This window comes from Narcine bancroftii, chromosome 1 (assembly GCF_036971445.1).
Source record: "Narcine bancroftii isolate sNarBan1 chromosome 1, sNarBan1.hap1, whole genome shotgun sequence".
NCBI classification, from domain to species: domain Eukaryota; kingdom Metazoa; phylum Chordata; class Chondrichthyes; order Torpediniformes; family Narcinidae; genus Narcine; species Narcine bancroftii.
The window spans coordinates 138,044,226-138,071,506 of NC_091469.1; the positions used below are offsets into that span (position 1 = coordinate 138,044,226).

General features: G+C 41.8%; 1 protein-coding gene across 10 annotated transcripts in view; it reads right to left on the minus strand.

Annotated features, from left to right (window-relative positions):
- LOC138764513 (teneurin-3) overlaps positions 1-27,281 on the minus strand; it is a 4,541,667-nt gene that overhangs the window by 3,785,166 nt on the left and 729,220 nt on the right. For all 10 annotated transcript variants that reach the window (XM_069940598.1, XM_069940580.1, XM_069940589.1 and 7 more), the window contains one exon: positions 6,765-6,799. The gene's annotated coding sequence lies outside the window, so the exon portion shown is untranslated. The remainder of the gene's footprint in view (positions 1-6,764; positions 6,800-27,281) is intronic.

The window sequence follows — 27,281 nt, forward strand, 5'->3', positions numbered from 1 at the left end:
CTAAACCTGGCACCCACTGTTCTGCTTCTTAACTCTGTCTCTTATATGCTTTCAGGAATGGTAGATGGAAAACCCACATCAAGCAATTTAAGTTTTGAAATATTATTTCTGCATCTGATTAGATTTTGTTTGTCATTACATTGCAGGCAATTCAGAACATTTAAAATGATTCAAAACCTACCCACTGGAAACACTCCCTGTCGAGAAGGAGAAGCAGAGGAGATGATCCCCAAAGATGGTGACCAGGGAGGGGCTCTGCGGCTGAAAGACACACACAGGCAGCGAGTTGTTGGAGACTTGCGGGCGAGGAATCCATGCAGGCTGCTGGTAACTTGAGGTCAAAGGACTTACTCCACGTAACAGACTGCTGGAGACTGGCTAACGAGAACCAGGTGTCAGAACTGGGATTCGAGAAGGGGGCTGAGTGCAAGAGGGGCTCTGGGGGCTGAAGGCTTCCTCATCATGTTGGATGTTTGGATCTGCATTCAGATTGTCGATAGTTTGAACTAAACTGGAGCTTTGTACACTGCAGAGGCTGCAGGAGTGCCGGAGGCAAACCCATCACTCAGTGAATCCGAGTGGGCTCTCTTTTGCTTCTCTTTCTCTGACTAAGGCAATTATGCATAATATTACATGAGAATAAATAATATCCGATCTGATGTAATGTTATTGCCGTACGTTAAATAAAGATGAAGTAGTCCAGCAAAATATGAATCACTGAGTTGGTCAAGTGATGGGAAAGTAAAGGGTAATTCTGAACTGAAGTTAAAATTCAGGAACATCCATCACAAAAGTTATGCTGATCCTCACATGGGTTCAACAGTATCAAAAAGTAAACTGTTGGTGGAATTCAGAAGGTCGAGCAACATCTATGAGAGGGAAAGGCTGGCCAGCACTAATGTTGAGGCACCATATCAGGACATCTCATAGACGTTGCTTGACCCGCTGAGTTCCTCCAGCAGTTTGCCTTTTTGCTCCAGATTCCAGCAACAGAAGTGTCTGGTATCTCAGCCAACGCTCGTTTTGTTTTTTGCCTCCTGCTGAAATTTCAGTGGCGACCAAGGTACAACTATTCCATTCCTGACTACTCCCTAATCGACTGAGGCCCAAATGTGGCACTTGCTGGTGGTAGAGCAAGAGGTCAGGTGTGCCAGAATCAGGAATTTTACTGTGACTCCCACATTGCAGTGCACAGTCATAGTAAACAATGATGCGTATGGTGGTGTTTCCACCAGGCCTCAATCTGGCCTGTGACAGAGTATTTAGAGGTGGCTCGGGAGGAATTGTCAGAGCAGGTTGCACACAAACATTTTAAAACACAGATTTTTTTTGCAGAACTTTTGCAGAGCGCTTTTTGCAAAAGAGCCTGGAAGAGCATGTGATAGGAGAACAGCTTTGTTCTCAGAGAGGGAAGGAGCAGAGAGATGAGAGACACAGAAATTGGTTCCAAAGGGACAAGCTGACAAACTTTCGAAGATTGCCTGGTCAAAGGAGAAGACTGGCGATCTGAATGGTGACCTGAAAGAAAGAGGATCATCTGGAGAACCCTGAAGGGGGCACGTTTCGTCAGCAAGACTGATTGAGAAGGAATCAGTTGCGGATGTCCTGGAAAAGGAATCTCTCCCTGAAAACCAGCAAGAACCCTCCTGAGTGGTAACCATTTGCCTGTTAAGCATCAAAGACTGGTGAACTTTGTTAATGCTAACTTCTGTGCCCAGTATAAGAATTTCCTGCAACCAGTGAGATTGGACTGTGATCCAAAGAACTTTTCTAATCTCAAATCTACATTACACACACCTGCGCTTAGTATTAGAGGGGGGGGGGGATTAAGTAGGTTAAGTACGTTGATAGTGATATGTTAAAGTTTAATTCTGTTTTCTTGTTCAAATATAATTAAAAATGACTTTTGCTTAAGTACCCCTTTGTGTTATTGATGCCGGTTTTTGGGGTCCTCTGGACTCCGTAACAGGCTCAATGATCTTTGGCCTCAAGATGCTAAAAAAGCAGTAGATGCCTGCACAGATTCAATGCCTAACACTTGTTGGAAATGATTGAGAAATGGAACAGTGCACTCGATGACCCTGATTGAATTTGTAATCAGCTGCTGGTAATCATGTGCCACACAGTAGAGGTTAAATATTTATGCTGACATCTTGGATTAGGTGTAACACCCATCTCATGATGAAGGCCAAGGAATATTGAGAGTAGAGTTAGGACAAAGGACGGCAAGCTGTCCACAGAACAAGAAACAGAACCAATTCCAGGGTTACCTAACCAAAGTAGAAAAAGCTGTGAAATGATTTCCCATATGGATTGATGCTGGAAACATTCTAACTTCATATTATAACTTAAGATTGGCATATAGGATTGCACTGAAATGTGGAGTTTATATTAAAAACATAATATGATAAAAATAGACAAAGATATCCATGAATTTTCAAAGTGAATTGTAACTGGCAAATATAAGTTAATATTGTTAAGTGTACTGAGTTTTGCTTGGAAGAATAAGAAGTGTTTGGAAAATAAGGTCAAGGATTTCTTTGATGCCTTTCGGGCTAAATCATTTGAGTCCAGGATTGTAGCCAAGCTTAGAGTTTTTTTAAAGTTTTGAATGTTTACGTTTAGACATACAGCATGGTAACAGGCCCATGAGACCGAGCTGCTCATTTACACAAATTAACCAACAACCCAGGTACGTTTTGAACGGTGGGAGGAAACTGAAGCACCTGTAGAAAACCCACATAGACACGGAAAGAATGTACAAACTCCTTACAGACAGCACTGGATTTGAACCCCTGTTTCTGGCGCTGTAACAGCATTGCATTAACCAAGAGGCTAATTATCACACCCTAAATATTATTAATATACAATATCACACAGTGATGCAGCCAGCCAGAACACTTTCTTGTGTGTCCTGTAGAACATTGTTACGATGGTGGCCAGTAGCATTGCCCTGGTCAACCTCCTTATGAAGTGTAGGTGCGCTGCTGTGTTTTCCTGACGAATAAGGAGGTATGTGGGTCCAGAACAGGTTGTCCTTTCAATGAATTCCAAGGAATTTTGTGGTTTGCACTCATCTGTTTTGTTCTTACTTCCCATGACTCTGTGCACAGTTCCTGGATGAATACTGATGGAAAAAAAAGATAAGATCTCCCCCATCTCTTTTGGTTCCATAGAAAATTACTACTCTGATCTTCAAGGGGAGCAATTTGTCCCATCCTATCCTTTTGCTCTTCTTCTTCTTTGGCTTGGCTTCGCGGACGAAGATTTATGGAGGGGGTAAAAGTCCACGTCAGCTGCAGGCTCGTTTGTGGCTGACAAGTCCGATGCGGGACAGGCAGACACGGTTGCAGCGGCTGCAGGGGAAAATTGGTTGGTTGGGGTTGGGTGTTGGGTTTTTCCTCCTTTGCCTTTTGTCAGTGAGCTGGGCTCTGCGGTCTTCTTCAAAGGAGGTTGCTGCCCGCCAAACTGTGAGGCGCCAAGATGCACGGATTGAGGCAATATCAGCCCACTGGCGGTGGTCAATGTGGCAGGCACCAAGAGATTTCTTTAGGCAGTCCTTGTACCTTTTCTTTGGTGCACCTCTGTCACGGTGGCTTTTGCTCTTAATATACCTGTAAAAACCCCTTAGGATTTTCCTTCACATTGTCGGCCAAAGCAACATCGTGTCTTTTTTTTTAACCTTCCTGATTTCTTTCTTGAGGGTTTTCTTGCAATTTTAAAATATTTTTAAGTACCTCATTTGCTCCATGTAGCCTATGCCTGTCTGCTACATGCCTCTCTCTTCCAAATCAAATCCCCCAAATCCCTCGAAAACCAAGGTTCCCAATGCCTGTTAAACTTGTCTTCAATCCTGACAAGAACGTAGAAACTCAGTACTCTCAAAGTTTCACATTTGAAGGTCTGTCGCGGTTGCATACTTAACTGCGTAGGAAGCAGTGCCAGTTGGTGCTGATAATGTAACCGAAGCAACATGCAGAAGTAATACCCTGCAAGTGTTAAGCCTCAGCATATGGGTAGTGGATCTCAGACACAGGACAATGAGAGTGAGAGTGTCAGGGTCACCCGTGTGGCAGTGAATCAATAAGGAGGTCATAATGATCTGGCTGGGTGATATTTGGGGAGTTTAAGAATGAAAAGTTGTGTTTGAAGAGAAAAAAAAGAAAGTTGACTCCATTGTGTGCTGAAAGAAAGAAGTGAGTGTTTTCTTTATTTTTTGTAAACTCGGGTAAATCAGTGCAGTTGCAAATGGTGATCCTGTGAGTTCTCAGCACCTTCTAATTTAAAATGGATAATGGTGAGGTTAAAGGAGTTACAGAAGCAGTTGAGGAGGTTGAGATTCCCATTCTTTTTATTAATAATGCACCAGCATGCTTCACTCTTCTCTACAAGTCAGAGATGAAATATGGTTTATTTGTAACATGTCTTCCAGAGCAGATTGCCTGTGAAGTGGAAGATGTTTTAGTAGATCCGGATAGTAATCTCCCATACGACATCCTTAAGGCTGCTATTCTGAGGTATACTCAGCCATCTAGGGAGACTGGTATTACCCTTTCCATCCAGCATATAGTATATTTTACCCCCTCCATAAATCTTCGTCCGCGAAGCCAAGCCAAAGAAGAAGATAGTATCCCTGACCTATGACCATCAAGGAGGACGTATAGGTCCATCAAAATTATGACTACCAGGCTGGGAAATCGTTTCTTCCTGCAGGCTGTGAGATTGTTGAAGTGTCCTGTAACCAAGTAATCATTCCAAACCATTTATATATATTTATTTTAAATAACATATTTATGAATATATGTAATTGTTATTTGGGGGAGGGGCGTGTGTGTGTGTGTGTGTGTGTGTGTGTGTGTGTGTGTGTGTGTGTGTGTGTGTGTGTCTCTCTCTCTCTCTCTCTCTCTCTCTCCCTCCCCCCCCCCCCCCAGGTTCAGAAAAACACTGTTTCTTCTGGTTGTATATGTAAGTCTGATAATAATAACTAGAAGAGAATATTTCAGATGTTTGCTAAATTTTAAGCTGTTTTTTGCAGTTATCCACCAACAAAGGTAAAAACTAAGCTGAAGTGAAAAGAAATTACAGGACTTAGACACACCGAAAGCTTTCTTTATCTGTAGAGGCTTTCTGAAAAATAACAACTCATTGAACTCTCAACAAGCCTTTGTGAAAGAAATATGGGCTGAGGAAAAAGGGCACAAAATTCATTGCATCAGTATAAAATATACATGAACTATCCTGGACTCATTGCTATTAGTCATTCCATAAGCATAATGAGCTTTTATAAAACTTGACTCACACTGTCCTCGATCAACTTATTTGCCCAGGAATTAATCTGTATCAGACAGAGATGCTGGATACAATCACAGTTCTTTATATTATCATTATTATTCTGCATTATTTTTCATCACACAAAGCGAAGGCAACAGCTGCAATTTATTTTGGTTACTTTTATCAATAAACCTTATCTCTACATGTTAACGTAGCATGAGGTAACACATTGCTTTTGTCTCACTTCAGTGGGTCATCTTCGCAGGCTTGTGTCAACATTTCCACCACTTCCCTCCAGCATCCCATTCTTTTGAAACCCTGCACAGCATCAATTTTTAAAGATGCAATGCCTTTCTCCTTTTTGGTTATCACGCTATATTTTCAGGCTATTTGCATCTGGAAACAGATCATAAATCTTTCTTCATTTCTTCAAGTCGCTCTTCATTTCTCCTTAAAATTCCTCTATGGTGAAAATTACCAGAAATTGACAGACTCTTTGCAGCAATAAAATTACATGGCTTCAAATTTGAATTGTTTTGTAAATCATAATTCTTGTGCCAAGATTTCAAGGCAAGAAATTCAGGATTTCTTTTCAAGCTGATTCTCTGTATCAGTATGTATTGCTGGTCTTTTATTCACATTGAATACGTGCAATTGAAAATCAGGTATTTTGCATGACAACTGGCCATACTCACAGCACTGACTTTATCCAGCAGTAATTCTGACATGATCGACTATAAAACCAACCTCAAAAATCCTATCTTATGTATGAAAAATAAAGCTCAGCAAAGTATAAGGCAAAAATCTCAGAAAAAAAAAGACAATATTAATAATGAGGTTATCATAGTTCCACCAATCAAACTCTATTCACTGGCTAATCTAACCACAGAATATGTTGCCCGTTCTTGCATGTATCTTTTGAAGTAGTTGGTGACAATGTATCCAGTCTCAGATAGTCGGCATAAAAATTGATTAAGGAAACAGAGTGGCCAATAGCTCTTCAAGCAACATTCATTTTCCTCTGATCATAGCTGCCACTTCCCTTCCTGCATGACTTCATTAAGGTGTCATATTCCACGCGTTGTTCATCCTGCACACGGCAAGACTGCATTTGCTCTAACACCCCCATTGCTCTATTCCAGTGAAACACGGTATTCAAATTTGATCACACCCCCCCCCCCCACCGTGAAACTTATTGAGAGAACAAACAAGAAGGAGACCATCCTCTATCTACTGGAAGCCTCGAAGGTTTGGAGCACCATCCACAGACCCAGATCTGCCATCTTACTATGTTACACTGTCCAATGAGTTTGAAATGATAGTTTGATGCAGTGTATCAAAGAATAACTCCAATATTCAGATATAGGAATAACTCAGTCTTCCCTCGGATATATTGAATTCAGAAGACTCCATTTTGGAAACAAATTCTCCAAAGCTATTAAAATAATACATATGAAAAGAATGGTGATGCAGATTATTTAAACGTGACTCACCAGTCTTCACTTTTCAGCTTTCTCCTGCGATTCACCTGTAAATAACAAGCAAGTCAAGGCTTTAAGTGAAAGCTCATTTTCTACCTTCAGCAAATGTGTGAATGCTCCCCAACATTTACAAATTACTTTCTGAAATGATCTACACTTTTAAAAAAATTCCAACCCCCCAAAAAACATTCACTTTCAAACAGCCAGTGTGAAGAGTCTTCATATTTTCGCAAAATAACTGAAAAAAAAAGCTAACATGAAAATTAAGCTTAACACATTTAACTTAAATGGAAAATAAAACACTAAAATAAATAAAATATTTAATGTCACGACCGAGAAATTCATGCTTTTTCAACGGGGCTAAACATCGTGGAAACACTGTGTTTTACCAGTGTTCTCTGGGGCTAAAATTATCTCATTCATATTTAAAAAAAATAAAAACAGCTTCAAAGAACTGTCATAAGGTAACTATTGCAGCTTGTTTCATACCTTTGGCATTAGCAACGAAGATGCCCAGAGTGGCTATAGCAGTGTCCCCAAACAACCAAAGTAGCATTATACTGAGGAAAGTTCTCAGTTTCCAATCTTAGTAGCTAATTGCCTGATCACCTCTTAAAGCCTGTGATGATTAATTGTTCTTTCAAGCCCACTCATTAAAATCATGAGTATTACAGTATATATTTATGTAGATGAAGGGAAAGGTCCATTTGGAAAAATGATTCAAGCACCATCTATATCTCCCTGAGTCATTTATGTAAGCATGATCTACAAATGTAGCTATCCATTCAGTTGTCCCAAAATCTGTTAGGACAGCACTTAAGGAAGATTTATCCTCAGTGAAGGAGAAACATTAATGCAATCACTGCAGATAGCTCTCACAAAACCACTTGCAATATCTTGTGAGCTGTCTTTTTGAGATGTTGATAAACAATCCACATAAGGTCTGGAAATTGCAGTCAGTGGTAGCAAAGTGGATAGAACCTGAAACAAGAAACATCTGAACTCTCTAGATTAGATTCTGCATGCAGCCATTGTTCATAAGGTTGGTGATTAAGAAAAGAAACCATCAATAGGCCAGAGAACATCGGTGGGAGAAAAAGAATTATCAGTCTCTTGGTCAGAGAGCAAGGCTGAGAGTGCGAAGGGGAGAGAGCCAGTAATAATGAAGACAGGGTGGAAGTGATTAGACAGGTGCTAGTAGGGGATGGGTGAACCTGGGATGAATGAAGGATGACAGATAGATGGGATGACTGGTGCCAGAACGCAGCAGTATGTGACCAAAGAGGAATGGGTCTGAGGTTGGAGGTGGTGTTGGTGATTATGAAGGAGGAGAAGCTGACACTACTAATTGGGAAACTGGAACTGTGGGGTCCAAGTTATTCTGATAGGTGAGGTGCAAAGGTTGCAAGATAGAAGTAGAGAATCCAAGATAAATGCAGGGAGGGATTTGAAGGAAAGGAGTTCTCCAGAAATATTCAAAGAGCAAGAGCCATGGCCAGTGCTGGACATCTAACTCTGTATTAGGATGTATTTCTGTAGAAGTTCAATGATTTCAATGAATTGCTGAGTGGATAACTTCCAAAGGGTAAACATTTCCAGTCACTTATTGTGGTCCACACACATTGACGCCAAGAAAGTGCACTAATGCCTCCATTTCCTCAGAAGTCTGAAAACACGTGACATGTTTCCTGAATCCTTCAGCACCCTACCTTGGAGCATCGCACTATGGTGCACTGGAACTGCTTTATCCAAGACCCCAAGAAATTACACAGAGTTGTATACATGGCTTAGGCCATCACACATCTCTTTCTCTACTCCTTCTACTCCATCTACAACACCCACTGACACAGAAAAGCTGCTAACATGTTAAAAGACTTATCAGCACCATCCCACCGCCATCAGGAAGATGATTTTATGTTTGATATTGCACATCACCAGATGCAAGGACAATTTCATGATTAGTACCTGAATGAACCCTAAGGTAGTAAACCGATGTTACCTTTGCTCCATTCCAACTAATCTCTCTCTATAAAGCTGCACATGTGTACTGTATCTTACCTACTATGTATGAAATGTCTACTGGGATACTTGCAAAACAACCTAAATCTTGGTATGTGATAATAAACATGAACTCGAATCACCAAATGTATGCATTACCATTTCTACCTTAGCAGAGTTAGAACCATAGAACCAAAGAACATTACAGGACAGGAAAACAGACCAGTTGACACTTCTGGTCTGTGCAGACCAATAAAACTAGCAAGTTCCACTGATCTGCTCCCATTCCATAACTATCCAAACCACTCCCATCCATATATTTATCCAATTTATTTTTAAAATCAAGATTGAATCTACATTCACTATATCAGATGGCAGCTCATTCCACACTCCTACCACTCTCCGAGTGAAAAACTTTCCTCTAATGTTCCACTTATTCCTCTTCCCTTTCAGCCTAAAGCTGTGATCTCTCGTATTTATCTCCCCCAATCTAAGTGGAAACATCCCATTCACATCTAGTCTGTCTACACACCTCATAATCTTAAAAATCTCTATCACGTCTTCCCTCATTCTTCTTGTTCCAAGGAGTATAGCCCTAAGCTTTCCAAGTAACTCAACTCCTGAAAATCTGGTAACATCTTAGCAAATCTTCTCTGCACACTTTCAATCTTACTGATATCTTTCCTGCTGCTGGGTGACCAGACTATATTCTAAGTGCACCCTTACCAATGACTTTAATAATTTCAACATTACATCCCAAATTCTATACTAAATACTTTGATTTACAAAAGCAAAGATGCCAAAAGCTTTCTTTACAATTCTGTCACATGCGACGCCATCTTCAGGGAACAATGTATATGTGTTCCCAGATCTCTTTGCTCCTCCACACTCCTCAGTGGCCGACCATTTTCTGTGTAAGTCCTACCCTGATTCACTCTTCCAAAGTGCAACACCTCACACTTATCTGCATTAAATTCCATCAGCCATTTACTAATAGCAATAATGTTGTAATCCCATGTGCCAATCCACTCCCTAAGATCTTTTGCCTTACCAATAATACTCCTTTCATTGAAATAGATGCACCTGAGAATATTTCTATCACATAAATAACCTCTGATTCCTCCAACACTCCAGAGAGAGAAAAAAAACAAACTTGTCCAACTTCCCCTGAAAGCCTCTATCCTCCAATCCAGAACAGCATCTTGGTAACAAACAAGAAAATCTGCAGGTGCTGAGGCCTATGCAGTACACAAAAATCCTGGAGAAACTCTACAGGTCACTCAACATCCATAGGAAGTTAAAGTCAATCTACGTTTTGCTCATGACGAAGGACTCAGGCCCGACATGTGGACTGTCTTTAATTTCCTATGGATGTTTGCGTGCTGTTGCTTCTTGGTGAATCTCTTCCATACCCTTTCCAAAGCCTTCACATGCTTTGAGGAATAGAGGCCATCTTGTCAAGGTAGTCTGGGTGCCAATGAATTAATAATTTCTTGTTCATTAGTTTAATTGCATTTTACAGAAATAGTGCATACATAGAAGCCATTAATCCAAGGTAATGTATGAAAATGAATATAATGGAAATAATGTTATATAAGAAAAATAAAACTATTATATATAAAATCAATATCTCAACAGTCAGAGGAAAAAAAGTAGTAAAAACTTAAACAATTATAACATATGACTAATTGAAAAAGATTTTTTTAAAAGTAACTATCATGCAAAATTCTACCCCTACCCTTCTGAAGTTATCAGGTAAATACATATAATTTCACTACCATTAAAATAAACCACAAACCTATTAAAACAAGATCTAAGTGATCTTATAAATTACGAAAATAATTGATAAAATTATCCCATAAACTTAGAAAATTTAAATCCGTTACATTAGAAGAACATCTGATTTTTTCCAAAGTTAAGCATACCAACATATCAGATAGGCATTAGGCTTCATCAGCCAAGAATGTGCCTGCAGAAGCGGAAGCAGCCCTTTGAATTGCCGTTCAGGTGGCAGCGTTAATCCCACTGCCCCGCGCTCTCCCAACAGGTCGATATCAGTACCCACATCCTGACAGCCCGCGCACCAGCCGCCCCACAGTGTGGGGACTGATATAGGGCTGTGGGCGGGACGTCCCCACAATGACGGCCCATGCCAGCTGCCCCTGCCCTGACGTCCCATGCCGAGAGGCAGGGGCAGCTGGGAGGGGAGCTGTTGGGCACTTGCCAGCTGACTGTCATCCCCTTAGTAGCTGATTTCAGGTGGCTGTATTCATGTGCCGGGGGGAACTTCAGTGCTCTGGTGATTATCCCTCCCAGAGGAGGGTTACAAAGTTCGCCTCACATGCACCTCCTGCACTTTCAAGTGGCCTCTCGACAGCCGCATATGGGCATAATTTGCGACTTTACATCGGGGGATTTTGGGCACCTAAAAGTGCCTATTGAGTATGTGAAGGAGGGACACCATCATTCCATCTAATCAATATTGAACATCTTGCAATAAGGGAGGCAAAAAAAAAAGACTATGTGGGATTGAGATCATAAATTCAAATCAGTTATCTTAGTTGATCCAAACAAAAAGGCAATTATTAGGATTAAGTATCAGATTCACATTGAGATCTAAAGATAAAGTATAAAAAATGTAAAAAAAGATCAGTACATATGTAACAAAGTACCTTCTTCAGTCTTACATTTTTCACATTTTGAGGAAATGTTAGAGTAAAATTTAGGCAATTGAACTTTAGAAAGATAAGCTCGATGTACTACCTTAAATTGTAAAAGTGAATGTTGGGCACACAAAGAAGATGAATATGAATGAATAATTTAAATTATTTAACATTTCATTCAAACAAAAGCTTCTCCAGCAGTTTAGCTTGGATTTTGGAATTAAGTCCCTAAAATAGAATCCACAGAATTTTGGCTTAGGTGCAAATATGCAATGAACTAAGCTGGGAAACATAAGAATAAAGGAAATAGGAGTAGGATTAGGCCATAAGCCCCATCGAGTCTGCGCTGCCATTCAATGGGATCATGACTGATCTGAAGGTAGGCTAATAATTTGTGGTGGTGTGGTTGGCGTAGCGGTTAACAGCACCATCAGTCAACACTGGGGTTCATATCCCACGTTGTCGAAGAAGTTGGTATGTTCTCCCAATGCCTGCATGGGTTTTCCCTGGGGGGCTCTGGTTTCCTCCCACCATTCGAAATTTACTGACGTTGTCTGCTAATTGGGTGTAACTAACTGGGCAACATGGGCTCATGATCTGAAATCATCTGTTTCCATGCTGTATGTCTAAATTTAAATTTAGGCTCTCCACCTATCTGCCTTTTCCCATATCTCTTAATTCCCCTACTATGTAAAAATCAATCTAACCATCTTAAATTTACTGAGGTAACCTCCACAGCTCCACAGCTTCAATGGACAGTGAATTCCATAGATTCACTACTGTATGGGAAAAGCAATTCCTCCTCATGTCTATCATAAATCTCCTGCCCTGAATCTTGAGCCTTATGTCTCTTAATTCCAGTCTTCCCTGCCAATGAAAACAACTCTGTCTTATCTACGCCTTTCATAATTTTATCGAGTTCTGTAAGATCCCCTCTTTAATTTTCAGTGAGAACAGTCTCAGATGACTCAATCTCTCCTCCTAGGCTAAAATGTCAACTCTGGAATCAACCTGTTGAACTTCCACTGCACCACCTCCAAATAGGTACATCCTTCCTCAAGTTAGGAGACCAGAACTGAATGCAATACTTCAGATGCAGCCTCACCAGTATTTTGTACAGTTGTAGCATAACCACTCTACCCCTCAATTCAATCCCTCTCGCTATAAAGGCCAACAATCCATTTGCCTTCTTGATAGCCTGTTGCACCTGCAAGCCATCCTTTTGTGATTCATGCACAAGCACTCCCAAGTCCTTCTGCAGGACAGCATGCTGCAATCACTTGCAGATCTAAAACAAGGTATGTAGAGTTTACAACTCTGAGCATTGATACGTTTTGCCTTTATTTTTGTAAGCGTCCATGTTCTGCAGATGCTGTACCTGCGGCACAATGCCATAATTTCAGAGACAAATTGAATGAGCAAATACTTCAGTGTTGGTTCACTTTTGACTTTAGACCATTTCAGATTTTTCTAAAGATACTGCACATTAATACGATCAATGCATCCACAGAAGGAGGCTGTAAACACTCCAAATGCTGGAGTTATTCCTCATCTTCCCAGCAGCACATCACATTGACACTTGGGCTTGTCATAAATATCAGATGTGCATTTTAAAGGGAATATGTAACCCAATTACGTTCTTGACTGGGCATCCTCATCATCAACAGATGATTGTTGCTGAAGACATTTGTGATAAATAAATCAGAGATGTTAAGAAGGCCCATCACCAAGAGAAATTCAATGAATATTGCCATACAATTATAATAAGCACACAGTCATCTTGGAATAGGTTAAAGCTTTCACTGAAGTTTGCCCTTATTCCTCAATTAATTATCTAAACAGAATTTAATGCAAGATGCTTATCCAGTATTTTATGCTCTTTAGGCACCATCTGTTCTGTGTGGCTAACTTTAAGTTTTGATTCCAAAAATAGTCTAGCAGACGCAAGCACTGTCATCGGGACGCCCAATAATACATCAAATAGTTGTGTAGAATTAAATGAAACTAAATAAAAATGTAGCTCAATTACGCAGTAACGATTAAGGTGGAAGGAGTGGTCACACCATGATGTTCTCTCAACCGCCCATCTTCTCCCTCTCTATTCAAAGACTTTTTCAATGCATTGTTTATGAAGCTGACCTACCTACTCAAGACCCAACAGTCATTAGCTGCCATTGCGAGAATAAGAAACAGTTCAGATTTCATCGATTTGTGCACCGGGTCATTAATTCTGATTGCATGCCCTGATAATTATATTTATGAAACGTTAATACTTGCAAGCAGAAGTAAATGCATTTTGGAAAAGGTTGAATTGCTTCTAAATCCATTTATAGAACAAAAGTAAAAAGTTCAATGGGTTTCCAGAGAGCTCTGTAGTTTTCACAGCGATTGCCAGCTTTATGACAGAAGTGTCAAAAGTAAAGGTCATTTCATTACAACATTTCAAAAGAATATTAAGGGAAATCAAATATGGTTTCTGAGGCAGTACTGCAGAAAACTTAAGTAATCAGCCAGGGAAGGGTAGCCTCAGTCGGTAATATTGCTGATAATGGTGGCTGCACCTTACATTGCAACAGGAAGGAAAGACACCCCAATAAAGTAATATTAGATTGCAACTATTTCTAGTTGGATTTGCATGATCGGTGGGAACATTTAGCTAAAACATCAACTTTGATTCTGATCTAGGTCTTAATAAATTCTGTTATGAACAATCATGCCTTTGAAAATTTTCTCCAGGGGTGAAGACATTTCCATTTCTTACCGATAGCAACAGTTTGGTGGCACAGTAATATTTGCCTGCGCAATGGGTGGGGAAGATTTGTTATGTTTACTTGTTGATCCGACTCTACTGGTTGTAAGTTTTATTTTAGAAGGATTAAGTAATTGACAAACATGTAGTGTGATGCTGGGAAATGAGAGAATGGGAAGTCATTTGACTGGGTTGAGGGAGCAGAGATAATTGTCCTCAGAGGGTGAGAGGAAGTAATTTGTCAAAGCAAAATCTTGATTTTTACCCTTCACCCGATCTCTTCCATGTTACCTTAATTCCCATTACATTTAATTTCCACTTGCCCTCCAGTTTGCTGTCTTCTCCCACCATAGAACCATAGAACATTACAGCATAGCAACGGGCCTCTCTGGCCCTTCTAGTCTGTGTGAAAACATTTTTTTGTGCCTAGTCCCACTGACCTGCACCCAGTCCATGCTCCATACCTCTCCCATCCAAGTACCTGTCCAAATTCCTCAAATGTTAAAATTGAGACCCATTCACCACTTTATCTGGAAGTTCATCCATTCTCTGTGTGAAAAAGTTTCCCCTCATGTTCCCACAAATTTTCCCCTTTCATTCTTAACCCATGTCCTCTGGTTTGTATCTCACCTTCCCTCAGTGGAAAAAAGTCTATCTACATTTACTCTGGCTATCCCCCTCATAATTTTAAATACCTCCATCATATCTCCCTTCATTTTTCTTTGCTCCAGGGAATAAAGTCCTCACCTGTTTAACCTTTCCCTGTAACTCAGTTGCTAAAGTCCAGGCAACATCCTAGTAATGCTTCCCTGAGCTCTTTCTATTTTACTGATAACTTTCCTGTAGTTAGGTGACCAAAACAGCACACAATAATCCAAATTTAGCTTCCCCAATGGTTTTATACAACTTTAACATATGATTCCCAGATCCCTCTGTTCTACCATAGTCCTCAGTGCACCACCATTTACCATGTATGTCCTTTCTTGGTTTGTCCTTCCAAAATGCAACACCTCACACTTGTCTGCATTAAATTCCATTTGCATTTTACAGTCCATTTTTCCTGCTGGTCCAGATACCTCGACAAGCTTTGAAAACCTTCTTTGCTGTCCACGACAACTCCAATCTTAGTGTAATCTGAATTTCCCACATTACCATCCAGACCATTGATATAGATGACGAACACTCATCCCTGAGGCACACCATTAATCATAGGTCTTCATTCTCCCATCCAGCCAGTCGAAACCAATTCACTACTTCACCATGAATACCTAGTGTCTGAACCTTCCTGACTAAACTCCCATGTGGGATGTTGTCAAAGGCCTTATCAAAGTCCATGTCAACAACATCCACAGCCTTTCCTACATCACCTTTCCTGATAACCTCCACAAATATCATGACCTACCACGCACAAAGCCATGTGGACTATCCCTAATAAGTCCATGGCTATCGAAATAATTGTATATCCGATCTCTCAGAGCACCTTCCAATAATTAACCTTCTACTGACGTCAGGCTCATCAGCCTATAATTTCCATGGTTACTTTTGGAGCCTTTTTTTTAAACAAACCTCTGGCACCACACCTGTAGCTAAGGACATGTTAAATATTTTTGCTGGAGCCCATACAATTTCTACATGAACTTAATATCTTGACAGGCCCTGGAGATTTATCCACTTTGATTTGCTTTAAGACACCAATCTGTACAGTTTCTATGACCTCACTGCTTGCTTTCCTTACTTCCCACGACCCTGCATCCTTTTCCTGAGTGAACACTGCTGAAAAAAATTAAGATCTCTTTTGGCTCCATACAAAGCCAGCCATTCTGATCTTCAAGTGGATCAATTTTGTCCTTTACTATCCTTTTGACCTTTTCATAAGCCCCTTAGGATTTTCCTTCACGTTGTCCAAGGGGTTTAAACTTGATTTGCAGGGGAAGGAGAACCAGAGTAATAGAGCAGATAGTGATATGGAGGGTGGTAAGAGTCATGTGAGGACTGCATGTAAAGACCAAAAGCAGAGGTTTGTACATGATAGAAATGATCTCATATATAACTATATCAATACGAGGAGTATTGTTGGTAAGGCTGATGAGTTTAGGGCACGGAATTCCATGTGGGTTATAACGTTATTATTAGTGAGAGTTGGTTGCAAGAGGGGTAGGACTGGCAGCTCGTTGTTCTGGTTTTCTGATGTTTCAGACGTAATAGAGGGGGAGAGATGAAAGGGGGAGGAGTGGCATTGGGAAATATCACAGCTGTGCATAGACAGGACTGCACTGTGGACTCGCCTACAAAGGCTATATGGGTGGAACTAAGGAACAGGAAAGGTGTGAAAACACTAATGGGCTTGTATTATAGCTGCCCAATAGTCCAAAAGGAATGGAGGTGCAAATCAGTCGGGAGGCAGCAGACCATTGTAAGAAACAGAAAATTGTGGAACTAGGAGATTTTTAACTTTTTGCATATTGAATGGAACTCCCATACTGTAAAAGGACTGGATGGCTTGGAGTTTCTCAAATGTGTACAGGAAAGTTTTCTAAATCAATATGTAGAGGTACCATTGAGAAAGGATGCAATACTTGATCTCCTTTTAGGAGATCAGGTGGCAGAAGTCTGTGTAGCTGAGGATTTTGGGTCCAGTGACATTAGTTTCAAGTTAATTGTGGATAAGGATAGGTTTGGTCCTTGAGTTAAGGTTCTAAATTGGAGAAAGGCCAATTTTGTGGAAATGAGAAAAGATCTCAGAAGAGTCAATTGGAATAAGCTGTTTTCTAGCAAGGATGTGTCCAGCAAGTGGAAGGCCTTCAAAGGTGAAATATTGAGGGTGCAGAGTTTGCATGTTCCTACCAAGATTAAAGGGAAAATGAACAGGCAGAGAGAGCCTTGGTTTTCAACGGATATTGGTGATATGATTAAGAAGAAGAAAGAGGTGTTTAACCATTATAGGCAACAAGGAGCAATGAAGTTCTTGCAGAGTATGGAAATTGTAAGAGAATAATAAAGAAGGAAATCAGGAATGCAAAAAAAGAAGACATGAGGGAGCTTTGGCAAATATTGCGAAGATAAATCTGAAGGGTTTCTGAAAGTACATTAAGAGAATAACAAAGAACAAAATTGGTCCCCGAGAGAATCAGAGTGGTTAACAATGTGTTAAGTCTCATGAAATGGGGGAGGCTTTAAACAATTTATTTGCATCAGTATTTAATCAGGAAACTGGCATAGTGCAGACAAATGGAAGGGAAACTAATACAAGTGTCATGAAACCTATGGATATTAAGGAGGAGGGGTTCATTACTGCTTCACTGTGAATAAAGGTAGACAACTCCTCTGGGCCGGATAGGATATTCCCTCAGACCTTGAGGGAGGTAAGTGTTGAAATTGCAGGGGCCCTGATGGATAAAATCAAAATGTCCTTAGCTGTGGGAGAGGTGCTGGAGGATTGGAGAGTAGCTCATGTGGTCCAACTCCCCTGGGCTGGATAGGATATTCCCTCAGACCTTGAGGGAGATAAGTGTTGAAATTGCAGGGGCCCTGATGGATAAAATCAAAATGTCCTTAGCTGTGGGAGAGGTGCTGGAGGATTGGAGAGTAGCTCATGTGGTCCAACTCCCCTGGGCCGGATAGGATATTCCCTCAGACCTTGAGGGAGGTAAGTGTTGAAATTGCAGGGGCCCTGATGGATAAAATCAAAATGTCCTTAGCTGTGGGAGAGGTGCTGGAGGATTGGAGAGTAGCTCATGTGGTCCAACTCACCTGGGCCGGATAGGATATTCCCTCAGACCTTGAGGGAGATAAGTGTTGAAATTGCAGGGGCCCTGATGGATAAAATCAAAATGTCCTTAGCTGTGGGAGAGGTGCTGGAGGATTGGAGAGTAGCTCATGTGGTCCAATTCCCCTGGGCCGGATAGGATATTCCCTCAGACCTTGAGGGAGATAAGTGTTGAAATTGCAGGTGTCCTGATGGATAAAATCAAAATGTCCTTAGCTGTGGGAGAGGTGCTGGAGGATTGGAGAGTAGCTCATGTGGTCCAACTCCCCTGGGCTGGATAGGATATTCCCTCAGACTTTGAGGGAGATAAGTGTTGAAATTGCAGGGGCCCTGATGGATAAAATCAAAATGTCCTTAGCTGTGGGAAAGGTGCTGGAGGATTGGAGAGTAGCTCATGTGGTCCAATTCCCCTGGGCCGGATAGGATATTCCCTCAGACCTTGAGGGAGATAAGTGTTGAAATTGCAGGGGCCCTGATGGATAAAATCAAAATGTCCTTAGCTGTGGGAGAGGTGCTGGAGGATTGGAGAGTAGCTCATGTGGTCCAACTCCCCTGGGCCAGATAGGATATTCCCTCAGACCTTGAGGGAGATGTGTTGAAATTGCAGGGGCCCTGATGGATAAAATCAAAATGTCCTTAGCTGTGGGAGAGGTGCTGGAGGATTGGAGAGTAGCTCATGTGGTCCAACTCCCCTGGGCCGGATAGGATATTCCCTCAGGCCTTGAGGGAGATAAGTGTTAAAATTGCAGGGGCCCTGATGGATAAAATCAAAATGTCCTTAGCTGTGGGAGAGGCGCTGGAGGATTGGAGAGTAGCTCATGTGGTCCAATTACCCTGGGCCGGATAGGATATTCCCTCAGACCTTGAGGGAGATAAGTGTTGAAATTGCAGGTGCCCTGATGGATAAAATCAAAATGTCCTTAGCTGTGGGAGAGGTGCTGGAGGATTGGAGAGTAGCTCATGTGGTCCAACTCCCCTGGGCTGGATAGGATATTCCCTCAGACTTTGAGGGAGATAAGTGTTGAAATTGCAGGGGCCCTGATGGATAAAATCAAAATGTCCTTAGCTGTGGGAAAGGTGCTGGAGGATTGGAGAGTAGCTCATGTGGTCCAATTCCCCTGGGCCGGATAGGATATTCCCTCAGACCTTGAGGGAGATAAGTGTTGAAATTGCAGGGGCCCTGATGGATAAAATCAAAATGTCCTTAGCTGTGGGAGAGGTGCTGGAGGATTGGAGAGTAGCTCATGTGGTCCAACTCCCCTGGGCCGGATAGGATATTCCCTCAGACCTTGAGGGAGATGTGTTGAAATTGCAGGGGCCCTGATGGATAAAATCAAAATGTCCTTAGCTGTGGGAGAGGTGCTGGAGGATTGGAGAGTAGCTCATGTGGTCCAACTCCCCTGGGCCGGATAGGATATTCCCTCAGGCCTTGAGGGAGATAAGTGTTAAAATTGCAGGGGCCCTGATGGATAAAATCAAAATGTCCTTAGCTGTGGGAGAGGCGCTGGTGGATTGGAGAGTAGCTCATATGGTCCAACTCCCCTGGGCTGGATAGGATATTCCCTCAGACCTTGAGGGAGATAAGTGTTGAAATTTCAGGGGCCCTGATGGATAAAATCAAAATGTCCTTAGCTGTGGGAGAGGTGCTGGAGGATTGGAGAGTAGCTCATGTGGTCCAACTCCCCTGGGCCGGATAGGATATTCCCTCAGGCCTTGAGGGAGATAAGTGTTAAAATTGCAGGGGCCCTGATGGATAAAATCAAAATGTCCTTAGCTGTGGGAGAGGCGCTGGAGGATTGGAGAGTAGCTCATGTGGTCCAACTCCCCTGGGCCGGATAGGATATTCCCTTAGACCTTGAGGGAGATAAGTGTTGAAATTGCAGGGGCCCTGATGGATAAAATCAAAATGTCCTTAGCTGTGGGAGAGATGCTGGAGGATTGGAGAGTAGCTCATGTGGTCCAACTCCCCTGGGCCGGATAGGATATTCCCTCAGACCTTGAGGGAGATAAGTGTTGAAATTGCAGGTGCCCTGTTGGATAAAATCAAAATGTCCTTAGCTGTGGGAGAGGTGCTGGAGGATTGGAGAGTAGCTCATGTGGTCCTGCTGTTTAAGAAAGGCTCCAAAAGTAAATCAGGTAACTCGAGGCTAGTGAGTCTGAGGTCAGTACTTGGTGAATTATTGGAAGGAGTTCTGAGAGATAGGATATATGAGTATTTGGACACCAATGGGCTGATTAAGGGAGGTCAGCATCACTTTGTGCATGGTAGATCGTGTTTAACAAATATAACCATATAACTATATAACAATTAGAGTACGGAAACAGGCCATATTGGCCCTTCTAGTCTGTACTGATTTAAGTGAACTCCACTAGTTCCACCTACCTGCTCCTTGCCCATAACCCTCGAACACCCCTCATCCATGTACTCATGCAACCTCTTCTTAAATGACAAAATTAACCCTGCTGCAACCACCTCTTCCAGAAGGTTAGTCCACTCGGCCACCACTCTTTGAGTGAAGAAGCTTCCTCTAAGTTACTTCTAAAATTTTGCCATCTAACCTTAACTTATGACCCCTTGTTCCAATCTTGCCTACCCTCAAGGGGAAAAGCCTATTCACATCTACTCTATCTATTCCCTTCATAATTTTATATACCTCTATCAAATCCCCCCTCAACCTTCTATAGTCCAATGAATAAAGACCCAGTCTACTCAATCTTTCTCCATATTCTAGATACTGCAATCCAGGCCAAACTTGTAAAGTTTTTCAAGTAAGTTACTAAGAAGATAGATGAAGGAAAGCCTGTAGATGTTGTCTACATGGACTTTAGCATGGCCTTTGACAAGGTCCCACATGGGAGGTTAATTCAGAAGTTTTAGACATTAGGTTTACATAGAAGGGTTGTAAATTGGATTCGAAATTGGCTGTGTGGAAGAAAACAGAGAGTGGTTGTGGATGGTTGCTTCTTATATTGGAGGCCTGTGAGCAGTAGTGTGCCTCAGGGCTCTATGTTGGGACCATTGATGTTTGTTGTCTATATTAATGATCTGGATGATAATGTAGTAAATTGGATCAGCAAGTTTGCTGATGACACAAAGATATTAGGCGTAGTGGACAGTGAGGAAGATTTTCAAAGCTTGCAGAGTGATCTGAACCAACTAGGAGAATGGGCCAGTAAATGGCAAATGGAGTTTAATGCAGACAAATGAGGCATTGCATTTTGGAAAGAGCAATTCAAGGAAGGATGTACATTATAAATGATAGGGCATTGAGGAGTGCTGAGGAACAAAGAGACCTGGGGGAATGAATACATTGTTCCCTGAAGGTGGTGTCACAGTTGGACAGGGCTATAAAGTATGCTTTTGGCATTTTAGCCTTAATAAATCAATGCATTGAGTAGAGGAGTTGGAATGTTATGTTGAAGTTGTTTTAAGACATTTGTGATACTAAATTTGTAATATTGTGTGCAGTTCTGGTCAGCTAACTACAGGAAGGATATCAATAAGATAGAAAGAGTGCAGAGAAAATTTACAAAGATGTTGCTGTATCTTCAGGAGTTGTGTTAAAGGGAAAGGTTAAATAGGTTGGGAGTTTATTCCTTGGAATGAAGAAGAATAATGGGAAATTTGATAGAGGTTTACAAAATTATGAGGGATATAGACAGAGTAAATGCAAGTAGGCTCTTTGCACTTAGATTAGGAGAGATAAATAAAAGAGGACATGAATTTAGGGTGAATGGGGATAGGTTTAGAGGGAACATTAGGGGGAACTTCTTCACTCAGAGAGGGCTAGTAGTGTGGAACGAGTTGTCATCTGATGTGGTGGGTGCAGACTTGATCTTGAGTTTTAAGAAAAAAATGGATAGATATATGGATGGGAGAGGTCTGGAGGGTTTTGGAATGGGAGCAGGTTATTGGGACTAGTTGAACAATGGTTGGCACAGACTCGAAAGGCCAAGGGGCCTGTTTTCTGTTCTGTAGCATTCTATAGTTCAATGGCTTCAAAAACAATCTCATGTCTTCTTTTAGCATTCTTGATTTCTTTCTTGAGGTTTTTCTTTCATTTTTTTTAATGCTCCTCAAGTACCTCATTTCCTCCATGTTGCCTATAAGTGCTATATACCTCTCTCATGAGCCAGATCCTCAATATCCCTCAAAAACCAAAGTTCTTTATGCCTTCTAACCTTCCCTTTGATCCTGACTGGAACATACAAACACTGTACTCTCAGAAAAATCACCTTTGAAGGACCTCTACTGACCTCGCACATCCTTGCCTGAAAACAATTTATCCCAATCTATGCATTCTAGATCTTTTCTCATTTCCTCAAAATTAGCCTTTCTCCAATTTAGAATCTCAACCCAAGGCCCAGACTTATCCTTCTCCCTAATTAACTTGAAATTAACATCATTATGATCACCAGGCAGCTGTTTATATTTAAAGGAACAGCAAAAATAAATGACAGTGTTTTGAAAATAACTCCCAACATGACATTGATGGACTCGTCATGTGAAATAGAATAAAAAAAAATAATTTGTGTTATCTTCTGACGGAACATGTGGTTGGAGAAATTAAAATTCATGGCATAGAAGAAAACAATTGAACCTGAGTATAAGAGTAAGGAAGGCAGGTGACAGCTATCTAAAACTTTTGGCAGGCTGCACTTTGAGGTCTGTGTGCAATTCTCGTCTTCCCTTCACAGGAAGGTTGAGGAGACATTGGAAAAGGTACAGAAGAGATTTACTAGGATGCTGCCTGTATTAGGGTTTTGAGCGATGAGAATTCATTGATGTACTTGGAGTTTTAGAGACTAAAGGGGAGTCCTGTCAGATGTTTATTTAAAAAAAAAAGAGGCATTGATAGTCAGAATCCTTTTTTTTTCTTCCCTGCAGGATAACAAATGTCCAATATGAGAAAACATGCAGTTAAGTGAGGGGGTCTGGGGAAGGGGGGAGGTGTTTTAAGCAGATATGTGGGTCAAGTGTTTCTTAACATAGATGATGGTGATAGCCTGACTGCCATGGTTAGTGATACGATTTCAAATATGTTTGCTTATTGTCATATTCACATATCCTCTGATATGTGTTTGGCAAGGAATATGAAGGTACTAACCCTCTTCACTTCCACTCTTCTATTGAAGATAGATGCCTCTATCTCTCTCTCTCTATATAGCTATATCTTTGGAGACCTGTGCTGGATCCATCACTTGAATGTCACATTAAGAAAACATGTCACTGCCTCAAATTCCACTGGAGATTGTGGAGGTTTCGGATGACATTGTAAAAGTTGGCAAACATCTGGAGAGGTTTAGTAGAAAGTGTGCCGACCTGTTGCATCATGGCCTGGAATGGGGGCACCAATAACTCTGCGTGGAAACAACTAGTGCACCCACAGCGAAAATTCTCCCCACCATGACGAAAATCGACATGGAACCTCGCCATCAGAGAGCAACAGTATCATCCACTCTTCTCACCACTGCCATCAGGAAAGAACTATCGGTGCCACAAGACGAACCACCAGGTTCAGGAACAGTTGTTGCCCCTCCACATCAACACAAAAACAATAATTTGAGGACTTATACTTTGCATATTATTTATTACTTAATATTTATTTTCTGTATTGCACAGTTCTCTCTTTTGTATACATAACTTTTCTTGAGTAGTTTGTTTGAAATGACAAGTAGAAATTCAGCCTGGCCCACAAGAAAAATAATCTCAGGGTTTTATGTACATAATTCTGAATTTTGAACTTTGTTTATTGTATTCTGGCTCCCCTTCCTTAACTCCACAATCAACTCTTTGATCTTGCTGAAGCTGAGAGCAAGAGTTTTGTACTAGCATTGCAAAACCAGATTCTCAATCTCCATCCCATATTCCTGATTCAGTGTTACCCATTATTCAGTCAACAACAGGAGTGTTATCAGCAAATTTAAAGATTGCAAAGGAGTTAGACCACTACACACACCTTGGAGAGAGTGGGGACTAAGCACATAGCCTTGAGGTGCCCAATTTGCTGGTCAATGAAGAGAAGAGGTTGCCAATCCACATTGGGTGGAGTGGAAGCAAATTTAATGGGAGTCTTTAAAGGTTGCTAACTAGACCACATGAATATGCTGGAAACAGAGCAATGAGCAATCTGCAGATATTTTATTTAATATGGCATGGTGTTTGGCGCAGACATTGTGGGTTATGGGACCTATATCTGTACTGTGCGGTTCAGACATTGTGGGTAATGGGACCTATATCTGTACTGTGTGGTTCAGACATTGTGGGTTATGGGACCTATATCTGTACTGTGCGGTTCAGACATTGTGGGTTATGGGACCTATATCTGTACTGTGCGGTTCAGACATTGTGGGTTATGGGACCTATATCTGTACTGTGCGGTTCTGTGTTTATCCCCATTGTCTGTACCTGCTAAAACAAAATTATGAGGCTACTATTACATCCCAGCTTGTGGCCAGGGTCAGTTCCAGACTATTTTGCACCTCCCCCACCAAAATAATTGCCAACTTTGATTTTCAAAAACAGATGTTACGTAGAAAAAAAAAGGAAAAACACAAAACTTTAAACTGCAAAAGTTATTTTAAGCTGCAAGAACAAGTAACACATCAATCTTTGATTATCTTTCTAAATAAAAAAGAAAATATTGTGGCACACAAATCATTTTAATTTAAAAGGCACTCGGTAGAATCCATACCTCAGCCAAGCGCAACACTACATTAAAACCTTTTATTCCGCGCACCTTTCCAGTGATAAAAATGGTGAATTGGCTCCCAGATAGGTTAGTTGAACCAATTAGCAAAAAAAAAAACACGTTGATGGGAAAAGAAATGAGAAAGGAAGATGATACCATTAAAATGAAATGAATAGAGCTGGAAGGGTCTTGATTTGAGCAGAAACTTTGCTGCCAAACATTTGAGCTGAATACCCCTTTTCTTTGCTGTAAGAGATATACCACTAAGCCTTGATCCAGAACCCCAGCTTATCTTTTACACTGATAACAGATGCCATCTTATGAGTTAATAGCGAGAAGTTGAGACATTTATTAGAATGATACCTCATGGAACCATTCACCCAGGGTTTAGTGTTGAACAGGAGCTCCTGGGTAGAGGGCAGAGCAGGAACTGGGGTGGGGTGGGGGGATGCATAGATCGTCAGGGGGTGCGGGAGAGTGGGGAGAGAGGGAGGGGCCTGCTGGGCTCCAGCAACCCAGCCACAAGCCAAAGTGACCAGGGATGAACGAGGGTATTTGCATCCTCCCTCGGAGAGCCGCCATCCCGTTACCCTTCCCGAGCTGGTACGAATTATTGTATTTCGACTGTGGGCACATCATTAACTTGAGTAAAGGTTAATGTTCCAGTGGAAAAAAAAGTGATCAACATTTTAATACTTCAGTGAAAGAAGATTTTAAAAGAGGAGGACATGAACTCTTGATATAATGCTGAGGACTCCTCATTCTTGCCTGAGGCTCTCATACCATATTAGTAATTACCATTGTGTGAAGATTCAGACAGATATCTAGCATTACTGTTGAGAGGGATGTTTTAGTGGTTGCCCAGGCAAGTAGTTGAAATTATTGACATTTGAGTTTAAGTTGTTTGTCTCTACTCCTCTTCTTCTTTGGCTTGGCTTCGCGGACGAAGAATTATGGAGGGGTAAAGTCCACGTAGGCTGCAGGCTCGTTTGTGGCTGACAAGTCTGATGCGGGACAGGCAGACACGGTTGCAGCGGTTGCAGGGGAAAATTGGTTGGTTGGGGTTGGGTGTTGGGTTTTTCCTCCTTTGTCTTTTGTCAGTGAGGTGGGCTCTGTGGTCTTCTGCAAGGGAGGTTGCTGCCCGCCGAACTGTGAAGCGCCAAGATGGACGGTTTGAGGCGACATCAGCCCACTGGCGGTGGTCAATGCGGCAGGCCCCAAGAGATTTCTTTAGGCAGTCCTTGTACCTCTTCTTTGGTACACCTCTGACATGATGGCCAGTGGAGAGCTCCCCATATAACACGATCTTGGGGAAGCGATGGTCCTCCATTCTGGAGACGTGACCTACCCAGCGCAGTTGGATCTTCAACAGCGTGGATTCGATGCTGCCATCTCGAGTACTTCGATGTTAGGGATGAAGTCGCTCCAATGAATGTTGAGGATGGAGCGGAGACAACGCTGGTGGAAGTGTTCTAGGAGCCGTAGGTGATCCCGGTAGAGGACCCATGATTCAGAGCCGAACAGAGTATGACAACGGCTCTGTATATGCTTATCTTTGTGCGGTTTTTCAGTTGATTGTTTTTCCAGACTCTTTTGTGTAGTCTTCCAAAGGTCTATTTGCCTTGGCGAGTCTGTTATCTATCTCGTTGTCGATCCTTGCATCCGATGAAATGGTGCAGCCGAGATAGGTAAACTGGTTGACCGTTTTGAGTTTTGTGTGCCCGATGGAGCTGTGGGGAGGCTGGTAGTCATGGTGGGGAGCTGGCTGATGGAGGACCTCAGTTTTCTTCAGGCTGACTTCCAGGCCAAACATTTTGGCAGTTTCCGCAAAACAGGACGTCAAGCGCTGAAGAGCTGGCTCTGAATGGGCAACTAAAGCGGCATCATCTGCAAAGAGTAGTTCACAGACAAGTTGCTCATGTGTCTTGGTGTGAGCTTTCAGGCGCCTCAGATTGAAGAGACTGCCATCCGTGCGGTACCGGATGTAAACAGCATCTTCATTGTTGAGGTCTTTCATGGCTTGGTTCAGCATCATGCTGAAGAAGATTGAAAAGAGGGTTGGTGCGAGAACGCAGCCTTGCTTCACGCCATTGTTTATGGAAAAGGGTTCAGAGAGATAATTGCTGTGTCTGACCCGACCTTGTTGGTTTTCGTGTAGTTGGATAACCAGGTTGAGGAACTTTGGGGGGCATCCGAGGCGCTCTAGTATTTGCCAAAGCCCTTTCCTGCTCACGGTGTCGAAGGCTTTGGTGAGGTTAACAAAGGTGATGTAGAGTCCTTTGTTTTGTTCTCTGCACTTTTCTTGGAGCTGTCTGAGGGCAAAGACCATGTCAGTAGTTCCTCTGTTTGCACGAAAGCTGCACCGTAATTCTGGGAGAACATTCTCGTTGACACTAGGTATTATTCTATTTAGGAGAATCCTAGCGAAGATTTTGCCTGTAATGGAGAGCAGCGTGATTCCCCTGTAGTTTGAGCAGTCTGATTTCTCGCCTTTGTTTTTGTACAGGGTGATGATGATGGCATCACGAATGTCCTGAGGCAGTTTTCCTTGGTCCCAGCAAAGCTTGAAAAACTCATGCAGTTTGGCATGCAGAGTTTTTCCGTCAGCCTTCCAGACCTCTGGGAGGATTCTATCCATACCTGCTGCTTTGCCACTTTTCA